The sequence below is a fragment of the Palaemon carinicauda genome, chromosome 6 (assembly GCF_036898095.1).
Source record: "Palaemon carinicauda isolate YSFRI2023 chromosome 6, ASM3689809v2, whole genome shotgun sequence".
In the NCBI taxonomy this organism is placed as follows: domain Eukaryota; kingdom Metazoa; phylum Arthropoda; class Malacostraca; order Decapoda; family Palaemonidae; genus Palaemon; species Palaemon carinicauda.
In genome coordinates, this window is record NC_090730.1 from 65,494,757 (window position 1) to 65,520,262 (window position 25,506).

The following is a 25,506-nucleotide window of genomic DNA, read 5'->3' on the forward strand; positions in this document are numbered from 1 at the left end:
CTGCAACTGAGGGCAAACTGCAGCTGTTCCCAAAGCTAACCTCTCGATTCCTTTACTGGCAAGAAGGAGAAGGTTTTGGGACATCAGATACAGAATGGTGACTCGAAATCTTGAAGGAATTGGACCGAAGGGCCGGGACCCCCAAGATTCTGAGTCTAGCCAACAACTCAGGAGCGAACCTGAATGTTGCCTTCCCCTATTCCTTAGAAAGGGCGGAGTCATATGAGACCAAGAAGATTGCTTACACACTAGCCGTGGCCAGAGTGAGCAGGAGTCCCAAGACGGAATGTGATCAGAGGCCTGACGTAAAGGGTCTTGAGAAGATCTCTTAAGGGACTAAAAAGTCCGAGCCATGCTCCAAGTTGGAGGTCTCACTCCGACTAGGGCAGGGACGTTCGCAGCTTCGCATGAGCGAGGAAAGGTCCAGCGGGAAGGAAAAAGTTATTCCTTTAAGCCTGAAGGTCAGGGAAAGGCTGAGCGACAAGCTTCATTGCCGAGAGCGGAAAGGAGTTTCCTCCCGCCGAAAGGCAATAAGATCGTTATTGCTGGAGAAGAAGCCTCAAGGGAAGAGGTATACAGTATCTCCCACGACACCAACCACCGAAGACTCTCCACTTCGCCTGGAAGACCCCTGCGGATGACTATCGCAGATGATGCAACCTCCGTCCCGCGACTGTAGCGGGTTGTCTCTTCTTGAGGAGGAGGCGTAGTGTCTCCAGGCATGAAGCCAAAGCGACGCCCCGGCTCGTGAAAGATGTTGCAGTGTGGTTGTTTGAGTAGCCTGTGCCATGGGAGAAGATCTCCCGGGAGTTCCGTCAGGGGAAGCAGAGGGTCCGGAAACCGTTCTGCGCATAGTCCCAGTGGAGCTCTCAGGGCCATTGAAAGGTTGACAGACAACCTGGTCTTGTTGAGACCCATTCTCAACAGACAACAAAGGAGGGAAAATGCAGGCGTCGATGTTGTCCCACCATCACCGGAATGCATCTTGCCAGAGTCTCGGGGTCTGAGACTGGGGGGAAGAACAGCGGAGGCTGGAGGTTCCAAGCTATCGCGATCAGGTCCCCCAGACCAGGACTTGCTGGTTACTCAAGGCCAAAGACCCCCAGGTACACTCTCTCTACGAGGCTCTGCTCGGATAGTCGGAGAGAACATTCCTTTGCCCGGAATGAGAGAGCCGATGGTGGCATTGAGAGTATCTCAAATCATCTCGGTATCTCTACTGCAAGATGCGAAGGTGTGAAAATGCGTCCCCTGCTGGTTAGAACACGCCAGAACCATGAAGTCGACGCGCACGGAGCGACTCGGCATGAGCTGTAGGATCTGTAGAGGGGCCAGACTACGGCCCCTAAGCCTGCCTGAATGATGGAGAGGTATCCTTCAGGTCCTGACCATGGGCCTGGACCGGAACATGCCCCCCCCCCCCCACTTTTCTGAGTCCGAGAACAGCATAAAAGATGTCGGTAAAGGACGAGAATATCCACTCCCATCAAGAGGCTCCATAGGTCAACACCCATTGCAGGTCTAATCGTTCCGCTGGTCCCATAGGGCCAGAACGTCCGGTTAATCGTTGCTTTGAAACCACCGGAACTTGGGCCGCCCCACATGGAACTTATCCTGAGGCGACCGTTCGGAACTATAGACGGGTCAATGAGGAAAAGAGAACTAGGAAACGTTCCAAGGTAGGGCTGAAAGCTCTGCTTGACTGAGAACAGGTACTGCGACTCTCCTCAGCCTTGCCACAGTCAACTGAAGGGAAGGCTCGGAGGAGGTGGCAACAGAATCTGGCGTCCCAAGGCAGTCACCCATCCAAGTACCGACCAGTCCCGACGTTGCTTAACCTCGCTGGACGGACGAGAAGCGAGGTTTCCAACGTGGTAAGGCCGTTGACTCAATATCATGGCTAGATACTCCAGATGTTGAGGCAGAAGAAGAGAAGGCTCCTAGCAAAATACCATGAACCCCCACTCATGGTAAGCATCCAGAAGCTTGTCCCGGCGCTGAAGAAGGTCGAACCCGAGCCTACCGGAGTTGACCAGACCTCCAAAAGGCGAAGGAGGCGGAAGCCTGCCCCTGAGCGGCCATGAGGAAAGCAGGGAGAGTTATCTGGGGAAAAAAACCTGCGATGCCACGGCGGGATCGCCACACTGTATCCTAAGCAGGAATACCTGTAGTCTAGGCTGAATTCCACGAGCTTCCTGGAAGATGGATGGAATGGAAACTGAAAGTACCCGTCCTTCCGATCCAGGGCCTAAGGAGTCCTGTCGCCTCGTTACCAGTCTGATCGATTCTGCTGTTCCACGCTGGACGAAGTTAAGTTTGTTCGACAAACTTGATCAGGGCTGAGAGGTCGACTACGGAACTCCCGTCTCAGATACTTCCTTACAAGAAAGGATCGACTGAAGAAGCCGGGGGTGAAGCCGTCGATGATCCTATGGAGGACCTTCTCCTAAGGCATGGATCATTCTGCCCAAACGGGCAAACTCTTGCCAACCCTATGGCATAGAGGTTCAGAGACACTGAATTCGCTGACAGCGACGGCATGAAAGATATCCTTGGCTGATCACAGAGATCGTACAGGAATGGGCATCGGGAAGCTGTCATCCGGATGAGTAACCTTAGGCATCCTCCCAGCGTGAAACCTGCAAGGGGGGGGGCCACTCCTAGAGTTCGTGAACTCTGCTGCTCCCTCGACTTCCTCCGCACAGCCGCTGTCTATGTCTCTGTCCTTGGGCACAAACAAACTCTTCTCAAGGATGGAAGGGTGTCTGAGGTTGTCGACATCCACGGATGAGACACCCGAAAGGAAGCCCTCGGTCATTGCGTCCAGATGGTCCAACATCGAGCTTGCCCGCAAGTTCGATACTTGACGAAGAAACGCCAAGGTGCTTGAGCCCGAGAGGAGGAAAGTACCCATGACCTTCCTGTAGCTTCCTTGAACAAAACCTCGGGTCTTAACCGAGGAGGGAAAGGACCTGGTAAGCCCCTTTCACGAGATGGAGAAGAGGAAGGGGTAAACAGTCACCCCTTGGCCAATGGAGAAATCTCGAACGGAAAGCCCCCTGGCAAAACCCTTCCAGGGAATGACGGGGAAGGGCTAACCCGGGTTCTGGAAAGAAGAATGTTGCTCAGACCTCCCTGAAGATTCTTCCTGCTCTTGCATGTGCCATGCTCTGCGTTTTACGGGGTGAGGCCGTGTTCTGGAAATACGCCCCAGAAGACTCACCAGGCTGGCCAAGCTGCGAAACCCCAACGGGAATCGCGGTCGCAATCGCCCTGGCGCTCGCGCGATGGTAAGTCAATGGTTTGCGCGTGGGCGAACGTGGAAGCGCCCATATGCAGGCAGGCAGGAACGCAAACGAAGGTGAGCGAAGGAGCGCAGAAGGAGGGCAAGCGTGGTAGGAAGGGGGAGAGCTGGTGGTCGGCGAGCGATAACCCATAGGCGAGCAATGGATACTGCAAGAATTAAGCCGACGTTCGCGCGGTGAAACACCGTTGGTTCGCGCGGAACACCGTCGGTTCACGCGACGGAACACAGTCGGTCCGCGCGACGGAACACCGTCACACCGTCAGTCCGCGCGACGGAACACCGTCGGTCCGCGCGACGGAACACCGTCGGTCCGCGCGACGGAACACCGTTGGTCCGCGCGACGGAACACCGTCGGTCCGCGCGACGGAACACCGTCGGTCCGCGCGACGGAACACCGTCGGTCCGCCCGACGGAACACCGTCGGTCCGCGCGACGGAACACCGTCGGTCCGCGCGACGGAACACCGTCGGTCCGCGCGACGAAACACCGTCCGTCCGCGCGATGGAATACCGTTTGTTCGCGCGCGGGTGAACATTGGAGAGCATGTGCGAGGTCGCGCATGAGCGTAGGCGTGCGGTCGCGCGGGTGAGCGCAGGCGGTCGGGAGACCGATGACGCGTAGGCGGGCGATGGCGCGTTCTGGCGAGCGATAGCCCATAGGAGAGTGAAGGCGCGTTGGCAAGCGATGGCGCGTCGGCAAGCGACGGGGCGTTGGCGAGCGGTGATGCGTTAACAAAACGCTAGCGCGCAAGTGAAGAATCGCGCGGGCGCGTAGGCGATTGCCAATGCGAGAGAGACTAGTGATGGTTAGCGCGCATCGCGCTAACAGAAGGCGCGCAGGTGCATCAGGAAGGTGAGCGCTGAAGCAAGCTGTTAATCAGGCGATTCTAAACGGTCAGAAAACCGTTGGCGCCCATTGGTGCGTGGCAAAAAAGGGCGCGCAGATGTGCGCTGGCAATTGAAGAAACCTGGCGCACAGAAGGACAGAAGTAAAGGTGAGCGCTGGTGAGCAGGAGGAAAATCTACGGCAAGACTCAGCTACCGGAGATCGTGGTCCACACCAGGCGAGCGCTAGATCGCTAATGATGGTGTTCAGGGGAACTGACACGCGTGGCAGATCCATGGCGATCGTTGACGCGTAGGAGATCGCTGACGAGCAGGTGAACGTTGAAGCGTCTATGGTCGCTGGCGAGCTGGTGATCGCAGGCGAGCAGAAGGCAACGCGTGGAAGCCTGTGCGTAGAAGAAGAGTCCTTGACCAAGACCTGAACCGAAGTTCTAGATCGCGAGGGCGAACGTGGGCGCGTAACAGGAACCAACAGGAACAGCAGAGATGATCATCATGAGAGCGCTGACGAACAGGAGAGCGCTGGCGAACAGGAGAGCGCTAGCGATCAGGAAAGCGCTAGCGATCAGGAAAGCGCTGATGAGCAGGAGAGCGCCTGTGTGCTAACACTGAGCAGGAGCAGGAGAGCGCCTGTGCGCTAACACTGAGCAGGAGCAGGAGAGCGCCTGTGCGCTAACACTGAGCAGGAGAGAACACAGCAGAAGGGCGCGCAGGAGAACCCTGACACGCAAGGGAAGAACCCCCGTGGGAGGCAACCCTTTGCCCCGAAGAGATCGTTGTCCGTCGGGAGACTGATGTCCGTCGGAAGACCGTTGTCTGTCCGCCGGGAGACTGATGTCCGTCGGAAGACCGTTGTCCGTCGGGAAGACCGTTGTCCGCCGGGAAGACTGATGTCCGTCGGGAAGACCGTTGCCCGTCGGAAGACGAGGTCAGACTGCTGTTCATCTGTACCAGGGACGTAAGAAAGAAGAAGGAGTTGTAGGCTGCATACGGAGATTCAAAAAGGCGCTTCTTAGCACCCTTATAGGGGGATGGGAGGCCCTTACGACGAGGCGGACGGTGAGCCTTACGGCGAAGGAGGCCAACAGCAACAACAGCAGAAGAATCCTCCGAAGAGGAGTCTCTATGAGTGTACTCTCTCGCGAACGAAAGAGAAACACTTCGTAGAAGAGACTGGTCAGCCAGTGACCTAAAAGGAGCAATCCTCCGAAGAGGGGCTCCTGCAGTTGCCCAGCCCCTTGAGCGAAACTGCAGGTGCGACCGCTCAGCACCAAGAGCATAGTCGCACGAAAAAAACGCAAGAGAAGAACCCCCTAAAAGGAGAAAAACTTCCATCGGAAGGAAAGTTACCCACCCAAGGAGGTGAGCCTCCTGAGAGTTCTAAAATGAACTGGAGAGCTGTCAATTGCCACGGGAGTACTTCCAGAAGAAGGAGACACGCCCCTAACGAAAATCCATAGGGGAGGCAGCAACAGCCGAATCCCCAGGCCTCAACAAGACAGCTCACTCCGTTGCCATATTACAGAAACGAACTAGATCGGTAACTGTAAAAAAATAAAACAAAAATCATTCGTACACATTCATTCCCCTGGGAAGGCTCCGAAGAGGAATCCCGAGGGAAAGGAACACAAGAATTATACAACAGGCACGTGCCCTCACAACCACTTACACTCACGGAAGGAGAGCTGTAACCAACACAGAATTATAACAATTATAATTATGTAACAATGTAATTATGTAATTTAAAAATGAATGAACACTAAAGAAAGAACGAAAACCCCGAAAGGAATCGTTCTACAAAGCTGAAAAATCAACAAATACAATTAGATTCATAAACTAATTGAGACAAAACGTACGGCGTAGCAAACCCCCCACACGGGAAGGAAGCTACAAAAGGCGTAGTAACGTAGTAAAAGGGTGAACGACCTCAAGAGAGAGAGAGAGAGAGACCGAAGTCAAACTCGATCGCGACCCATAAAATTACACCATGGTGGCCTAAACTGCCGAGGGCTCCACGGAGATATCGTAGACTACACACACAAGCACAAACTCTGAAAAGGAAACTTACTGATTTCTATACTCAAATATATACATAAACATGAGAAAATTTTTACATATATATTGAGTAAAAGAAAAGTAAGTGATTAAGTAAAGACAAAACAACAATGGCTGCCAAGCGAGGACAAAGACAGAGACGTCTGCCCATGTCCGAGCCAAAAGTGAAAGTGAGCATTCACCTGTGTGTGAGGGGGGAGAGGGGTAGCTAGCTACCACTCCCCTACCCGCCCGCTAACTAGTGCGGGGTATTACACCCTCGTTAAATTCTAATGGCTCGCCATTTCAGCTACGCTAAAAGGTAAACCCAACGTAAATAGCGTGGTTTGTATTTCGGTTACGGAACAAATTTGTTTTAGTTAATAAAGGAATTCAGATTAGCTGTTATTACTTTCTTAGTTACATTTAATTGTTTTTCAACTTGTTGACGCTGTTAAAAATCATATGTACTCTAAACACATTTTTGTTTAATCTCTCTCTCTCTCTCTCGGAAAAAGAAATAATAGACGTATCTAACACTATAACAGCGAAGAAGAACGAGAGAGAGAGAGAGAGAGAGAGAGAGAGAGAGAGAGAGAGAGAGAGAGAGAGATTTTAATTAAAGAACATGTTAATGCTATGTTTAGAGAGAAACAGAAAAATGATATTTTAATTATAAAATAAATTTTTGAATATACTTACCCGGTGAATATATAATAGCTGCTGCTCAGCGGCTCGACAGAAAACACACTCAAAAACTCGCGAGCGATCGCTATGAAGGTTGCGGGTGTGCCCACCAGCGCCAACTATCGGCCAGATACCACTCTTGCATGTAAACAAACCCTTCAATTCTTCTCGTCCCGCTGCGTCTCTATTGGGGAGGAAGGGAGGGCCTTTAATTTATATATTCACCGGGTAAGTATATTCAAAAATTTATTTTATAATTAAAATATCATTTTTAAATATTTAACTTAGCCGGTGAATATATAATAGCTGATTCACACCCAAGGCGGTGGGTAGAGACCAGAGTTAATTAAGTTTACAGCGTATAAGCTAAGAGTTTTTGACAGTTATCAATATAACAAAACCAAAATATATAGGTACCTGGTAAGGAAGTTGACTTAGACGATTACTCTGCCTTGTAAGTCTGTCTTCCTCACGAAGCCCAGCGATCCTCTTAGGATGCTGAAAGACTCCCAGGAGCTGAAGTATAAAGGGTTGCAACCCATACTAACAGGACCTCATCAAACCCCTAATCTGGGCGCTCTCAAGAAATGACTTTGACCACCCGCCAAATCAACCAGGATGCGAAAGGCTTCTTAGCCTTCCGTACAACCCATAAAAATGATATTTTCATAATAAAATAAATTTTTGAATATACTTACCCGCTGGTTATATAAAAGAGCTGAAGTCCCTGACGCCAGGGCAGAAAATTCAAATCTCGCGCTATCGAAGATACGCCAGGTGTACCAACCGCACCCTAGCGGTAGAACAGGTGGAACTACACACCAACTCCAGTTCTTCCATGCCTCATAGCCATACCATAGGTAGTCTCTAGAGGGGAGGAGGGAGGGTGTTAAATTTATATAACCAGCGGGTAAGTATATTCAAAAATTTATTTTATTATGAAAATATCATTTTTAAATATAAAACTTACCCGCTGGTTATATAAAAGAGCTGATTGACACCCCTTGGTGGCGGGTCAGAGACAGCTACATACAGAAAATTCACTTAAGGGTTACATACAATAAACTTAAGCAGTTCTCACCTGATAAGGAAGCTGACAGCAATGATACTCTGCCTCATTTCGTCCGCTATCCTTAAGAGATCCAGTAATCCACTCGGGCTGAAAATCTCTAGGAGCTGTCAAACGGTACAAACACCTATAACATGACAGGACCTCAACCAATACCCTTGTTCCGGGTGCACTCAAGGAACAAATTGACCACCTAGCCAAATCAAAGATTGCGGAAGACTGACGCCCAATCTCCACAAACAACCATAAAAAACGAGTTCCAAGAGATAGAAAAGGGGTATTAGGAAAAAAGGGAACGTAGTGGTAGATCATTCACCTACTATCGCATTAGCAGCTATAAAAGGACCCAACGTAAAAAGGTCCTCATAGCGAGTCTGAACATTCTTCAAATAATGGGATGCAAAAACAGACTTACTTCTCCAAAATGTTGTATCCATCAGACTTTGCAGAGAACGGTTCTGTTTAAAGGCCACTGAAGTCGCTACCCGCTCTGACTTCATGTGTCTTGACTTTGAGGAGCCTCTGATCCGACTCATCACACTGAGCATGAGCTTCTCGAATCAACAATCTAACGAAAAAAGACAAGGCATTCTTGGACATGGGCATCGAGGGTTTCCGAACTGCACACCACAGAGCGTCTGAGTTACCTCTCAGATTCTTAGTTCTGTCCACATAACACCGTAGAGCTCTAACTGGACAGAGAACCCTTTCCAATTCATCGCCAGCCAAATCCGAAAGGTTAGAAATCTCGAAGGATTTGGGCCATGGTCGAGAAGGGTTTTCGTTCTTGGCCAGAAACCCCAGTTGCAAAGAACAAATGGCTTTCCCATTCCGAAAACCAATATTCTTGCTTAAAGCGTGAACTTCACTAACTCTTTTCGCAGTGGCGAGGGTAACTAGAAAAAGGGTTTTCAAGGTTAAGTCCTTAAATGAAGCCGAGTGTAAAGGCTCAAATCTGTCACTCATGAGAAATTTAAGGACAACATCCAAATTCCAGGCGATGGGAGCCGTTTGAATCATCTTGGTCGTATCAAAAGACCTAAGTAAATCTCGTAGATCCTTATTATCAGAAAGGTCTAGGTTCCTGTGTCGAAAAACCGTCGCCAACATACTCCTGTAACCTTTAATAGTTGATGACGAGAAGTTATGCTTAGTTTTAAGGTCCAAGAAAAAATCTGCTATTTGGGAAAGCGATGTACTGGAAGAGGAAATCGCGTTAGTTCTACACCATTCCCTGAACAACTCCCACTTGGACTGATACACCTTGATGGTTGAAGACCTTCTTGCCCTTGCAATTGCCTTGGCTGCCTTCTTCGAAAATCCTCTAGCTCTAGCGAGTTTTTCGATAGTCTGAAGGCAGTCAGACGTAGAGCTCGGAGGTTTTGATGATTTCGGGCCAAGTGAGGTTGTCTGAGAAGATCGGGTCTCATGGGAAGGCTTCTCGGGACATCCACCATCCATTCCAGTACCTCTGGAAACCAGCTCCTTGACGGCCAGAACGGAGCTATCAGTGTCATTCTGGTCTCCTCGTGTGAAACGAACTTCTGAATCACTTTGTAAAGGATCTTGAACGGAGGAAAGGCATAAACCTCCATGTGTGACCAGTTCATCAGAAAAGCGTCTATGTGAAAAGCTTCGGGATCTGGAACCGGAGAGCAGTAACACTCTAGTCGTTTGGTCTTCGCGGTGGCAAAGAGATCCACGAGAGGTCGACCCCATAACCGCCACAGACTCTTGCAGATGTCCGGGTGCAGAATCCATTCTGTGGAGAGAACCTGACCTTTCCTGCTGAGTCTGTCTGCGCTCACATTGTTGACTCCCTGGATGAACCGCGTCAAAAGAGTCACCTTCCTTTCCTCCGCCCAGATGAGGAGCAGTCTTGCAATCTCGAACAGAGGCCAAGAGTGGGTCCCGCCTTGTTTCGCAATATAGGCCAGAGCTGTCGTGCTGTCCGAATTGACTTGGACTACCTTGCCCCTGATCTGCTTTTCGAAGCCGATGAGAGCCAGATGAATAGCTAAAAGCTCTTTTTGATTGATGTGGAGAGAGGTTTGCTCCACCGTCCAAGTCCCCGAAAGTTCCTGCTTCTCTAGAGTGGCTCCCCACCCCGAGTTGGAGGCGTCGCAACACAACACGAGGTTTGGGTTCCTCTGAAGTAAAGACAAGCCTTCTTTCAGTCTGGGCTCGTTGTTCCACCATTGAAGATGAGACTTGATGGAAGTCGAGATGGGAATGCAATCCCTGTCGAGGCTGTCCCCTTTCTTCCAATGGCGGTTGAGATGAAACTGAAGAGGACGCAAGAACAACTTCCCCAGGGTCACGAACTTCTCTAACGACGAGAGTCCCCAGAAGGCTCATCCAATCTCTGACGGAGCAAAGATCTCTCTTCAGGAACGTTTGTACTTTTAGGAGGGCTGCTTGGATTCTCACCGACGACGGAAAAGCCCGAAAACTCCGACTGTGAATCTCCATCCCCAAATAAAGAATCTCCTGGGATGGAATGAGTTGTGATTTTTTCGAGCTCACCAGGAGACCCAGTTCTCTGGAGAGATCCAAAGTCATCTTGAGGTCCTTCAAACAACAATCGGCTGAGGAGGCTCTTATCAGCCAATCGTCCAGATACAGAGAGGCCCTGATTCCCCTCGAATGCAGCATGCTTGCCACGTTCAGCATGATCTTGGTGAACAATAGAGGAGCCGTGCAAAGTCCGAAACAAAGAGCCCTGAACTGGAAGACCTTGTTTCCGTCCATGAACCTCAGATAACGTCTGCAGCTGGGATGAATCGGAAGGTGGAAATAGGCATCCTGAAGATCTAAAGAGACCATCCAATCGTCCTTCCTCACAGCTGCCAGAACTGTTTTCTGAGTCTCCATGGTGAACGTCGAGTTTTGGACGTAACCATTGAGCACACTTACGTCCAGAACCGGTCTCCACCCCCCGGAACTCTTGGGTACTAGAAAAAGGCGGTTGTAAAACCCCGGAGACGTAACATCTTGCACTTCCTCTATTGCTCGTTTCTCTAATAAAAGAGACATCTGTAGAAGCATGGCTTGTTTCTTGGGACCCTCTCTGTATTTGGGCGAAAGATCCACTGGATCTGTGACTAAAGGAGGATTGGTCAGGAAGGGGATCTTGTAGCCTTCCTTTAACACCTGGACGGACCAGGGGTCCGCTCCATTCCTCTCCCAAGCCTCCCAAAAGTGAGTCAACCTGGCCCCCACTGTTGTCTGAAGGAGAGGGCAGTCAGACTTTACCTCGGCCGGACTTGCCCCCTCTGCCTCTAGGTTTCCTTCCTTCTGGTTTAAAAGAGCCTCTCCCAGAGGGCTTCCCACGAAAGGACTGAGGACGAAACCCAGAAGAAGATTCCTTAGGTTTTCGAGAGGAGAATGACGGAGGCAAAACTTTCCTAGTCGAATGAGTAACTAAGTCATGTGTGGCCTTCTGAGTGAGAGCAGTAGCCACCTCGCCCACTAATTCCTGAGGAAATAAAGAATTAGACAAAGGTGCGAAAAGAAGGCCTGTCTTCTGATAGGGAGACACTCCTGCGGAGAGGAAGGAGCACATCGTGGCCCTTTTCTTGAGAATTCCAGCTGTAAACAAGGCAGCAAGTTCGTTGGAGCCATCTCTCACACCTTTGTCCAAGCAGGACATCAAATGAACCAAACCACTAGTGTCCGTTTCCGTCATATCAGAGACCCTCTTACTCAAAGCCCCCAAAGCCCAGTCCAAAAAATTAAAAACTTCGAAGGCCCTGAAAAGACCTTTAAGCAAATGGTCGAACTCTGGAATGGACCACCAAATCTTCGTCTTCCTTAGGGCAAGGCGACGAGAAGCATCTACCAAACTTGAAAAATCCCCTTGTGCAGAAGAAGGAAAACTCAAGCCCAACACTTCACCAGTCTCATACCACACACTAGATTTAGAGGCTAACCTAGCGGGAGGAAAGGCAAAGGCCGTCTTGCCAAAAGCTTTCTTGGAGTCCAACCAAGAACCCATTAACTTCAAGGCCCGCTTAGAAGATCGAGAAAGAACCATCTTGGTGTAAACTGGAACCTTAGTAGCTTTACCTAAGATGAATTCAGAAGGCGGAGAACGAGGGGCCACAGGGGTAAAAGAATCCGGGAAAATTCCAGTCAAAATAAGCATAAACTTGCGAAGGTCCACAGCATGCTGATAATGCTTCTCCTCCTCATTCTCAGAGACTTCCTCAATAGGATTATCCTCATCCGACTTTTCCTCTGGTTCGTCTTCTGGCAGTGCAGCAACAGCTGCAGCCTGAACCGAAGGAACAACGTCTGAATGGGACTGCCTGTCAAGGCCAACATCTGAGTCAATTTGGTGGGGAGAAGTAGAAGTAGATTGATGCGAAACACGGACATGTAGACGATCATCCTCAACCAACAACTGCTTAGACCGCTTAGAATTCAACTGTTGTTGAACAGAAGAACGCTTGAAATCAGAAGGTAACTGTTGAAGATCGCCGCGAGGTCGCGTAAAGTCCGAGGACTGTTGCTGCGAGCAATCAAAGTAGTCAGGATGTCGCCGCTGTAAACCAATGTTTTGACGCGCCGCGTCCAAAAGTTGTTGCCGCGGGCGATCCACTACTTCAAATTGTTGCCGCGTCTCGTCCACTTGTCGACGCCGATGCTCTTCCCCGCGACCAGAAAACGCAAACTGGTCAACCAAAACTCTCTGACGCGACTCATCAAAATCAACCTGGCGTTGAACACTGTGAATGGGAGACCGCCTAAGTGATAACTCGTCAAGGCCATATACCATCGAACGTTTGTGCGATAACTGGTCTGACATCGAACGCCCAGACACAACGCCAACACCTGGTTGATAAGAATCCATCAACGACGAGAGTTGTTCCTTCATAGACAAAAGCGCAGTCCATTTCGGATCAACAGAACTCCTAGAAGGAAGATTCGCACTAATGTCACCACGCATTTCAGGGGAAGAAAGCCAATCCGATGGAAGAGGAGGTGCATGAATAGTTACAAGGTCCGAATCGGAAGGAATCATATCCGCACGAACACGGTGATCCGAACGTTTGGCCGGAGTGCAAGCGCTGGGAGAACGGAAACGTTCCGGTGAACCCCACGAACTACATCCTGGCCGCACAGGCGATTCCCGACGCTGTGAAACAACATGGGAGCGTTTAAGCGGTCTCGACGCTCGCCGCCAGATCTCACTCCCCGACCCTTCATCGGAAGACGGGGATAACGTATGAACCTCCCCTTTCCTACGATGAGGGTGAACGACCTGAGCTACGGCAACAGGAACGTTCGAGGGGACGTCTGCACGATTGATGATGCTTCTCGTTCCCTTAAGCCGTTCGACATTACTTCTCCCATGGGTTCGAGAGCTCGAAAGAGGTCTAAGGCTAGGTGAACGACAAGATCGTGCCGACGCACCCTCCGCAACACTAAACACATTATCAACACTTGTCACAACACCGAGAGTCCCGATTCTTCGGTACCACATCAGACACTCGAGTCGACGCACCTTCCGCAACACTAACCACATTATCAACACTTGTCACAACACCGAGAGAGTCACGATTCTTCGGTACCACATCAGACACTGAAACACTTTCCACAGTTCCGATAGGATCACGGTTTTTCAATACCTTTAACTCTGAAAAGATAGTATTTCTATCGGCTGCTAAGGACTCAACTTTCTCACCAAGAGACAAAATAGCAGTAAACATGTCCTTCATAGTAGGTTCCTGATCTACCACCACAGGGGAAGGAACAGGATTAGGAACAGGTAAATTAGGTAAGGTTCTATCCACAGATCGGGAAGAACTACGCCTAACTCTATCTCTCTCTAATCTCCTAACATAACGATCGTAAGTAACAAAATCATCATTAGTTAAGGAAAGACACTCATTACACCTATCATCTAATGAACAAAATTTACCCCTACATTTTACACAAATAGAATGAGGATCAATAGATCCATTAGGAAGTCGTGTACGACAACCCTCACTAACACACCTACGCTGAGCAGGGGAGGAGTCGGCCATTTAAAAGTTAACGTGAGAGACCGACAAGCAAAAAGTAAGGGAAAAAACAATAAAGAAAATCTCAAACAAAAAGATTTCAAGATAAGAACCAAGGAAAATTAATCAACGATAGCTTAAACTCAAAAAAGAACGTTGTACATCACCAAACAACTTCCCAAGAGAGTAAAAACACGAGAGCGAACTTCTGTATGTCAGTCAGCTATGACGGCAGAGAGAAGAACTGGAGTTGGTGTGTAGTTCCACCTGTTCTACCGCTAGGGTGCGGTTGGTACACCTGGCGTATCTTCGATAGCGCGAGATTTGAATTTTCTGCCCTGGCGTCAGGGACTTCAGCTCTTTTATATAACCAGCGGGTAAGTTTTATATTTAAAAAACAATATTAAAAACATTTCAAGAGACATATTAAAAAGGATATTGGAATTAGGGAAGTGTAGTGGTAGAACCCTCACCCACTACTGCACTCGCTGCTACGAATGGACCCAGTGTGTAGCAGTCCTCGTAAAGAATCTGGACATCTTTCAAGTAAAATGACGCGAACACTGACTTGCTTCTCCAAAAAGTCGCGTCCATGATACTTTGCAGAGATCTATTTTGCTTGAAGGCCACGGAGGTTGCTATAGCTCTAATTTCGTGCGTCTTAACCTTAAGCAAAGATTGGTCTTCCTCACTCAAGTGGGAATGAGCTTCTCGTATTAAAAATCTGATAAAATATGACAAAGCATTCTTTGACATAGGTAAGGATGGTTTCTTAAACGAACACCATAACGCTTCAGATTTACCTCGTAATGGCTTAGTACAAGCTAAATAGAACTTAAGAGCTCTAACGGGACATAACACTCTTTCCAGTTCGTTGCCTACGATCTCTGATAAGCAAGGAATATCAAAAGATTTAGGCCAAGGACAAGAAGGCAGTTCATTCTTGGCCAGGAAACCAAGTTGAAGAGAACAAGTGGCTTTTTCTGTAGAAAAGCCGATGTTCTTACTGAAGGCATGAAGTTCACTGACTCTTTTAGCCGAGGCCAAGCACACCAGGAAAAGAGTCTTAAGAGTGAGATCCTTCAGGGAGGCTGAATGTAATGGCTCAAACCTGTCTGACATGAGGAACCTTAGGACCACGTCTAAGTTCCATCCAGGAGTAGCCAAACGACGTTCCTTAGAGGTTTCAAAAGACTTAAGGAGATCTTGTAGATCTTTATTGTTGGATAGATCTAAGCCTCTATGCCGGAAGACCGAAGCCAACATGCTCCTGTAGCCCTTGATCGTGGAAGCTGAAAGGGAGCGAACTTTTCTCAGGTGTAAGAGAAAATCAGCGATTTGGGCTACAGAGGTACTGGACGAGGATACAGATGCTGACTTGCACCAGTCTCGGAAGACTTCCCACTTCGACTGGTATACTCTAATGGTAGAAGCTCTCCTCGCTCTTGCAATCGCACTGGCTGCCTCCTTCGAAAAGCCTCTAGCTCTAGAGAGTCTTTCGATAGTCTGAAGGCAGTCAGACGAAGAGCGGGGAGGCTTTGGTGTACATTCTTTACGTGGGGCTGACGTAACAGGTCTACTCTTAGAGGAAGACTTCTTGGAAAGTCTACCAGCCATCGAAGTACCTCGGTGAACCATTCTCTCGCGGGCCAGAGGGGAGCAACTAACGTCAACCTTGTCCCTTCGTGAGAGGCAAACTTCTGCAGTACCTTGTTGACAATCTTGAATGGTGGGAATGCATATAGGTCCAGATGAGACCAATCTAGAAGAAATGCGTCTATGTGTATTGCTGCTGGGTCTGGGACTGGAGAGCAATAGATTGGAAGTCTCTTGGTCATCGAGGTTGCAAAGAGGTCTATGGTGGGTTGACCCCAAGTCGCCCAAAGACTCTTGCACACGTCCTTGTGGAGGGTCCATTCCGTAGGAATTACCTGACCCCTCCGACTGAGGCAGTCTGCTAAGACGTTCAAGTCGCCCTGGATAAACCTCGTTAACAGGGAGATGCCTCGATCTCTTGACCAAATGAGCAGGTCCCTTGCGATCTCGTACAGCGTCAGGGAGTGGGTGCCTCCTTGCTTGGAAATGTACAGTATGCCAAGGCTGTGGTATTGTCGGAGTTGATCTCTACCACCTTGTTTCGAAGGAGACTCTCGAAGTTCATCAAGGCCAGGTGGACTGCCAAAAGCTCCTTGTCGTTGATGTGCATGCTCCTCTGACTTGAGGTCCACAGACCTGAGCATTCCCGACCGTCCAGGGTCGCACCCCAACCCAAATCCGACGCGTCCGAGAATAGTACGTGGTTTGGGTTCTGAACTGCTAGGGAAAGTCCCTCTCTCAGACTGATATTGTCGTTCCACCAATTCAGGCATGCCTTTACTGGTTCGGAGATCGGGATTGAGACCGTCTCTAACGTCTTGTCCTTTTTCCAGTGAAAAGCTAGATGGAACTGGAGAGGTCGAAGGTGTAGCCTTCCTAGCGAGACAAACTGCTCCAGGGATGATAGAGTTCCTACTAGACTCATCCAATTCCTGACTGAGCAACGTTCTCTCTTCAACATCAGTTGGACTTTGAGCAGGGCTTGCTCTATTCGGGGGGCAGACGGAAAAGCCCGAAAAACTGGACTGCGAATCTCCATCCCTAAATACAGTATAGTTTGGGATGGAATCAGCTGGGACTTTTCCAGGTTGACCAAAAGTCCCAATTCCTTGGTCAGATCCAATGTCCAATGAAGATCCTGCAGACAGCGATGACTGGACGAGGCTCTGAGAAGCCAGTCGTCCAAGTATAGGGAGGCTCGGATTCCCGATAAATGGAGGAATTTTGCAACATTCCTCATAAGCCTCGTAAACACGAGAGGAGCAGGACATAGGCCAAAGCACAGGGCCCGAAACTGGTAAACCACATTGTTGAAAACAAACCTCAGAAAAGGTTGGGAATCTGAGTGTATGGGGATGTGGAAGTATGCGTCTCTTAGGTCGAGAGAGACCATCCAGTCTCCCTTTCTGACCGCTGCTAAGACTGATTTCGTGGTCTCCATGGTGAACTTTGTCTTCGTAACAAAGACGTTTAGTGCACTGACGTCTAGCACCGGTCTCCAACCTCCTGTCTTCTTTGGTACTAGGAAGAGACGGTTGTAAAACCCCGGTGATTGAAGGTCCGAGACTTTCACCACCGCTCCCTTCTCTAGCAAAAGAGACACTTCTAGTTTCAGGGCTTGTCTCTTTGACTCCTCTCGGTACCTGGGAGAGAGGTCGATGGGGGAAGTCGCTAGAGGAGGTTTGTGTACAAATGGAATTTTGTACCCCTCTCTGAGCAACCTCACAGATTGTTGGTCTGCGCCCCTCTTCTCCCAGGCTTGCCAGAAGTTCTTGAGTCTGGCACCTACTGCTGTCTGAGGCTGCGGGCAGTCAGACTCTGCCACGTGAGGACTTGGCTCCTCTCTTCTTTCCTCTCTTTCCCTCGGCACGAGTACTTCCCCTGCTGGGAGCTCTGCCACGAAAGGGCGGAATAAATCTGGACGCCGGAGTGTCTATCCTAGGTCTTGCAGAAAAGGATGTCGAAGGAGTCCCTTTGCGAGCAGAGGACGCAACCAAGTCATGGGTGTCCTTCTGCACAAGTGACAAAGCTATGTCCTTAACCAAATGTTCCGGGAACAAAAACTTAGATAAGGGAGCAAAGAGCAGTTCAGATCTTTGACAGGGAGTAACTCCTGCCGACAGAAAAGAGCAAAGGGACTCTCGCTTCTTAAGGACTCCCGACGTAAAAGAGGAGGAGAGCTCATTGGAACCATCGCGGATGGCTTTATCCATGCAGGACATAATAAGTACGGAGACGTCTCTATCAGCCGATGAGATTTTCCTACTTAAGGCTCCCAAACACCAGTCAAGGAAGTTGAAAACTTCAAAGGCTCTATACAGTAAATGCCTTTCAGCAGATGGAGCAACAGAGACGAAGTGATCGGGAAACAACTCCTTAAAAATTAACATGACTTTCTTAAAGTCCATTGATGGAGGAACTGTTCTGGGTTCATCTACATCTGAAGGATGATCCTCAGGCTGAGGGTCAGCAACGTCCTCATCTGAAGGATCCTCATCTGACAACTGCTGAGAAACAAGCAAAGGGGTTGGCAATGCTTGACACGCAGCGTCCACACGCACTGGTGCATTAGTAGCGGACCAGGACGCAACGTCATGTAACTGCTTGACAGTCTGTGAACTGTCAACAACAACAGGTGCGTGAGGACGCACGGCGTCCACTCGAGACTGTTTTGACTGCCTAGTCTGAGCAGTCAAAACAACTCTAGACTGCGGTGGTTGACGCTCAGCGTCAAAACAAGTCAACTCCGATGGTTGGCGAACATCCTGAACGTCAACAGGAGCATTAGTAAGTGGCCTAACGTCCAAAAGCGGCTGAAAATCCACACGAGACCGCATCGAGTGAGGTTCTAAATAACGTGACTGACGTGACTTGGCTACGCCAACGTCAACAGGACGCACAAAGGTTCGTTTGGGCGGCTGAAGGCCAGGATCTCGATGAGATAAACGGCTAGGCTCAACGGGAACTTTATCGGCAAAATAGTCTTCCATAAGGGAGGCGAGCTTAGTCTGCATGTCCTGCAGTATAACCCATTTAGGGTCCACGGGAATGGGTGCGGTAAACGACGGGGTTAACGTCTGAGACGGCACAACCTTGCCTTGCTTAGGCGGCGAGCAGTCATCCGATGACTGCAATGGGTCAGAACTGTCCCAATGACTACATCCAGGACGCTGGACCTGTCCTGAAGGGACCGACTTTCGTTTAAGGGGCCTAGAAACCTTGCTCCACGGTTTCTTGTGCGAAAAGCCTTCGGAAGACGAGGAGAAAATGGGCTCTCTCGTCTAAACCTAAACTTCCCCCCCTAACCTAACCACAAGCCATGTCCTTGCCTACTTACCTAACGAGGGGGACTAATGGCCCCCCTGTGACCCCCTTTACACTGCCTTATTCTTAATCAGCCATCATCAAACTTACAGGTGGCCACTATCATGCATAAACCCCAACGGCTTTAAAAGACGGAATACAGTACTGTGTATTTATAAGTGTTTTGAACGTTTTTGATAAAGATTTCTGGTGGAAATACATAGGTTTTGAATAATGGTGGGTCAACCACAGATTAACATTAATGAAATACTGTCAAAACACTGGAGCTTTAGTTCACCAGGACTTCCGAATCCATAGAAAACGTGAATCTATCCAATTTTGTATGGAGTTGTTCATAAAAGTTTTCGTCTTATTACTACCTCCTATCTAAATTGAACTAATTTATAGGTTTTTGTTCTGCCGTGTGTTTGCTTCACTCGCGATTAAACATTATCTTACTGCTTCTACGTTCTGGCAAACGGAACATTTCGCTACGCGCGTTTGTCCCATGGGCTAGTATTTTGGTGTTAATTATTATTCATATAAACTTAGAATTTGATTATCTTGGTTGTTATTACCCAGCGATTCTTGGTTATGTGTTTAAACCAGTGGTTCCCAACACCCGGGTTGCGACCCAAATTAGGGTCGTGAGGGCATTTCTGAGGGTCGCCAAAGGGTATTACAAAAATATATCTTAATAATTCACAGCTGTTCGTATTTTTATTTCTATTAATTTAACTGATTTACTTTAAGGGCACAAAGAAATGATTCTACTGGACACTTAGTAATAAAAGAGACACAGTTACAAAACACCTATACACTCATATGGTTGGATTTATTAAGATTAGGGTCGCCACTCCAAGTTAAGACTGCATTTAGGGTCGCAACCCAAAAAGGTTGGGGAACACTGGTTTAAACAAATGTATTATGGAGCCTTCCTCCGTTGTGGATTAAAAATGGACCAACTAATCTCAACTTTCACCCCTAACCTAACCTACAACCCGTGTCCTTGCTTAATTACCTAACGGGGGGTCTAACGGCCCCCTGCGACCCCCCCTTACACTGACGTATTCTAATCATACATACAGGTGGCCGCTATCATACATACATCCCTAAAATTGTTTTGAGAAAATTGTGTTAATATAAGGTTAAACCGTTCTGGACACTGAACAATTTCAGTGCTGTAGTTAACACTTTGGATGAAGAAGAATTGTTTGGTAATCTCAGTGTTGTCAGATGTACGAGGACAGAGGAGAATAAGTAAAGAATAGGCTAGACTAGTCGGTGTGTGCGTGTGTGTGTAGGCAAGGGGAAAATGAACCGTAATCAGAGAGAGGGATCCAATATAGTAATGTCTGGCCAGTCAAAATTTCCCCATAAATCTTTAGCGGTATTTTCTCATTGGGTGACTGGTGCGGGAACCACAAATTACTGGAATCCCCCGGATTTACTGGAATTCCCAGGTAAATACTGGAATCCCCTTGAAAATTACCGAAATCTCCTACAATACCACTGCAAAACCCTTAGAAATCGATAAATATGTTTTTATCATATAATTTACATTATTTGTTAGTAAATTAATTAAATAATTTAAAGCATTTTTCTATATACCCTTTACACAATATACAGTATAAAAATGTACGGAGCCATTGTAGGGTGACGGCCAGGTCCGTTTCCAACCATAGAAAATGGGAATATTATAAAGTGGGGTGGACTGTGGCCGCCGTTCTAAAATCGAGTTCGTAGAAAACGGGAATATCCTGAACTGTGGCCGTCGTTTTAAAACCGAATTTGGCGGGAGAAGCTAACTTAAAAAAACCCACCTAACCTATGCTAAAAGCCGTATCCTTACCCGGGGGGGGCTTTGCCCCCCCCCCGGACCCCCCCCCCCTTGCACAACAGTTTCCTTGCCTACGAGTATGACGGGAGAAGCTAACTTAAAAAACCCACCTAACCTATGCTAAAAGCCGTGTCCTTACCTACGAGTACGACGGGAGAAGCTAACTTAAAAAACCCACCTAACCTATTCTAAAAGCCGTGTCCTTACCCGGGAGGGCGCAGCCCCCCCGGACCCCCCCCCCTTACACAACAATAACATTAACTACATAGTTAAATACTGAAATCCATGTGTACTTACATGATCAATATTCGTAATCGCTGAATTCCGAATCTTCGGGAGGCGCGCTGGCGATCTTCGGGTCCCGATCTTCTTTCTGACATTCGATGGGCGGGATGGACCGGGAGATATTCGGTGTATTGGGGAAATTTATAAACAAAACCACAGATGAGGATAAAAATATCCTGGCACGATAACTGGGATAATTACACCGCCAAAAGTACGTGTTTTCACCGTTTCTTGATTTGCCGTCGTACTTCTTAGTGATTTCGCCGATATTGCAACTAGAACACATTCACCTAACAGGCCTTTGAAATACAAATAATCACTGAAATTGTTAGTGGCCATGAAACTGAACACTTGAAAAAAAGTAGGGCCGTTAATTTGATCGAACTTAATTATATCTTCACAAACACGAGATGTAGAACCGGACATCATGGTGTCTGCACTAGAAAGAACGAGCGTGCTTCGAGTGAGGTATGGTATGATCGAGATTTTTGAATTCTTGAATTCTGATTGGGCAAAAAATTGCCCTTAGGCTAATCCGCAGGTCAAGTGGGGTCTCATTGGGTCGTTTCAAAAGTACTGCGGCCGCGTTTAGTTCGGTAATTTGCCACTACAGCGGTGCTATCGCTATCGTAACGCCAACTACAGCTAGTTTTTTGAACTACGGGAGCGAGAAGATTCGTGGCCGGAGTAAGAACTCGAGCCACATATAAATTTTCAGGTAATTTAGGGTTTTCGGCAAAAAACATAAAAGTGTGCGATTAAGCACATATTTAAGATCCGTAGACCATTTCCAAACGATCTTATTCTATACAAGATAACAGTGGGAGCGATAATAAACAAAATATGGGGGGGTGGCCGGCACGCTACAAACTACCCAAATGTACAAAAGGGTACAGAACCTAACAAAACCACCTAACCTAACATAGTAGTTCCCAGGTCACAACCCCTAGCCAGGGGCAAGCCCCCGGACCCCCATCCCAGGTCACAACCCCTAGCCGGGGGCAAGCCCCGGACCCCCTTCCCAGGTCACAAGCCTTCACAGGTCACAACCCCTAGCCAAGGTTCTACCTGCAAATATGTAAAAGGAGCCTTTGTACATCAGCGGCCAGTTCCTCCCGTGTGGATTAAAAATGGACATCAACTAGCCCAAAACTTATTCCCCTAACCTACAAGCCGTGCCCTTACCTACTAACCTAATGAAGGGCTGAGCCCCCCCCCCCCTTACACTCGTATTTTAAGTTAGTCGTAGTAAAACATACAGGTGGCCGCTATCATACATACACCCCATATAAAAAATATAAATGCTAAAGACATAAAAATAACGTAATTTAATAACACATATTGTTTATAGATTTCTAAGGATTTGCAGTGATATTGTAGGAGGTTTCGGTAATTTTCAAGGGGATTCCTGTATTTACCTGAGGATTCCAGTAAATCCGGGGGATTGCAGTAATTCGAGGTACCGGACTGGTGCCTACCTTGGTTGCAAGTCTAATCAACACAAACACTACTTTCAATTTCATAAAAACCTTTGACTAAAAGCATACCCCTTTTCGTAATAGAAACGTGGAAAATATCTTCAAATAAAGTGCAATATATACCTGTATTATGAATTGACTTCATCGACAAAAGTTGAGTGAATTGAAATAAGATTTTGATATATTTTGTTTACGTTAAGAACTTGGTTGCACTCTATTGATGTACACAAAGGAAGGAGTGTTTATTGTGAATATTTTTATATAAAACTTTTTTATCTCTGAGAATTGTTAAAAATGGTAAAGATATTTATATAAAACAAATGTTTAGTAAAAATTGAATTGCTTTAATTATCTCTTTTATAAGAATTTGAAATAAATAACATGTCCTAAACGAATGTTGAAAAGACAGGCACAAAAATATCCATCCATGTTTCGCCCGGTTTTGATAGTAAAAGAAGACACTGATTGGTATATAAACTAAATACCTTATTCAATTGATTTCAATTTTTAATATAGCACAACTTCTATCTCAACTGTGCTACTGTATGTTATTCTTTACCCCCTGCATATATTATATTCTTACATAGATAGCCTAACAAATTTACCTATTCCTGGTTCCTAACTGCTCACTCTGCAAAATAAGTTTGCGGTCACTCTATATCACTTAATAGATAGATGCAGAGCTTTCAAATTTATACATACTATAATTGAGATTTTTACCTGTACCATAAACGACATTTCAAGTGAACTTAATCTTTAATTTTCTCCCATTGTACCTTGAAATTAGTTGAAGTAACACCTCGTTGTTATAGTTTTGGCAAACCTTTGTGATAAGTTTGGTATTGATTTTTTTTTTTTTTTGGGGGGGGGGGCTCTAGCCATGTCGTCCTAATGGAAGTTCCCTTCGGCAGCATCCTACTGTATTACATTTCTGCGAGTGATATTACAAGAGAATTAACGTCAAGTATCACAGAGTTCTAACCCCCGGAACGACTATCCAAAGATATAATCAGGGACGTATCCGAAGGTAACCATAGATATCTGCATCCCCAATAGACTTTACCAAATTACCTAGTCTAATCAACTAAGGGGAAGGATAAGTGAGGAGCCGTTACATATTTTCTCACCTTATGGTGCCCTCGTACGTCTCTGGCGCCCCATTCGCAGTTTAGATCCACTGTTGTGTTGTTTTGTTGTGCGCTCTTTATCAGTTTTTATTTTTTATTGAAGATTTTCTTCGTATGATGGCTTCTTCTTCATCGTCTAAGGCGGTGTCTACGAAGCAGATGCACTGTAGTGTGCAGATTTGTACCAGGACCGTGAGACATCCTGGCAGTCACAACAGTTGTCGTACCCATGCCAAGTGTCGTAAGATGAATGATCCAGTCTCTTACCGGGATCCACAAGATTGCAGTGTATACAAGGACATGCATCATTCGGGTTGGATCTCGAAGGATATCTCCGAGGATGACTGGATGTTCTTCCAGAGATCCCCTTGCACCTGGGTAAGGGGATTCAAGAAAAATGCGGATCCAAAGGCTCCTTACCTTCCATCTACTGAGTGGAAGGATAGCCTCTTCCCCAAGGTGGCACCTGACTCGGTTTTGGGTTATTTTCATCCTAAATCCATCCCAAATGTCCAGCTACAAGTGGATGTGGCATTAGGTACAATGAGTTTACACTTGGAAAAAATGTCCACGGTTTCCTCTCTCTCTCCGTGTAGAGAATCGGCTCTACTTTCTACTATGGAGTCAGATGAAGAACCCCTCCCTCCGGTGGATGATTCTTACCTGGGTGAATTGGATGATGAAAGGACTCAGTGGTATCTACCATATCAGCTTCTACTACGACAGTGGCCTCCCTGTCTACGACGATGACTACATCTTCTGTAACGGGAGTGGTTCTTGCTTCTTTTCCCCCTCCATCCCCTGTGGAACCCAAATCCCCCCAATTCCCAAGTACATTGGGGAACTCGGGTGGTTCGTCACTATTGACTAACATGAAGGCTTTCATGGAGGGGACCCAGCAATACCAACATATGATGTTTAAAGCCTTCCGTGAGGAGATACAGGCTTTGAAGTCGCAAGAGGAACCGGGTAAGGTTAAAGTCTTGCCCTCTCAGCTGCCTTACTGTATGCAGCAGAATCCCTGGAGGTATGCCGGTCATATGATACTTTCTGAGGGCATCCTCCACATTGGATAAGGGCTAGGCTTCAGACCGGTAGCCGATCTGGATTTTTATTTAGATATTGAGGCCTATCCCTTTTGCTATATGAGGTTAGCTGAAGGGGTTCCATTGAGGGATGACACCATCCCTAAAGAAATGTTCTTTCTGGAACATACAAGGGGTCAGCACCTGGCAGTGAAGGAAATGAAGACGGCAGGGTGTATTAATACACAGCTTGGTGATTTTAGTAATAGGTTAGCCACTTTTGTGGCACCGGACACGATGGTCTTCCCTTTTGCTTCGAAGGGCTTCGTGGCTGTGGAGAAGGCCATTCGTGAAGGTGAGTCTGTACCGGTGTTAGAAAAGTGTAGACCTGTATCACTCAATCTTCTGTTAGAATATTAAACTTTTAGGAAACCAAGAATCATCTCCCTCTACACGGAGCTGACATCACTGAAAATGAGAGGGAAAGAATGTGTAACTGATTATTTTATTTATGATGCATTAGTGTTGTTGATTATGCGCTTGGGTACAATCATTTGTTTTTACCCATAATTCTTGTCATGATGTGCGTGGCGTGACGCCGCTTTCTTTTGTCCATATAGTGTAACCGGCAAGTTCATGGCCGAAGGAACTGTGTACTGCTGCCTCCCACATTCTCCATTAAAGTGACTCTTTTATTGATAATCTTTTATTATAACCCACCATCATGTCCTTCGAGCTCACAGGTTATGGGCCCAGCTCAAGCAAGAGGAAGTTGTATTTTGATGGTGATGAGGAGAAATATGAAATGTGGGAGATAAAATTTCTAGCCCATCTGAGACTTCGAAAACTTACCCTAGACGAAAGTGAAGATCAAACTTCAGCGGAATTCAGTGCTAAAAATG

At 47.5% G+C, this 25,506-nt stretch overlaps 1 pseudogene; it reads right to left on the reverse strand.

Moving 5' to 3' along the window:
* LOC137643033 (zinc finger protein 585A-like) overlaps positions 1-22,729 on the reverse strand; it is a 157,567-nt pseudogene extending 134,838 nt beyond the window's left edge.
* Between the last annotated feature and the right edge of the window lie 2,777 nt (positions 22,730-25,506).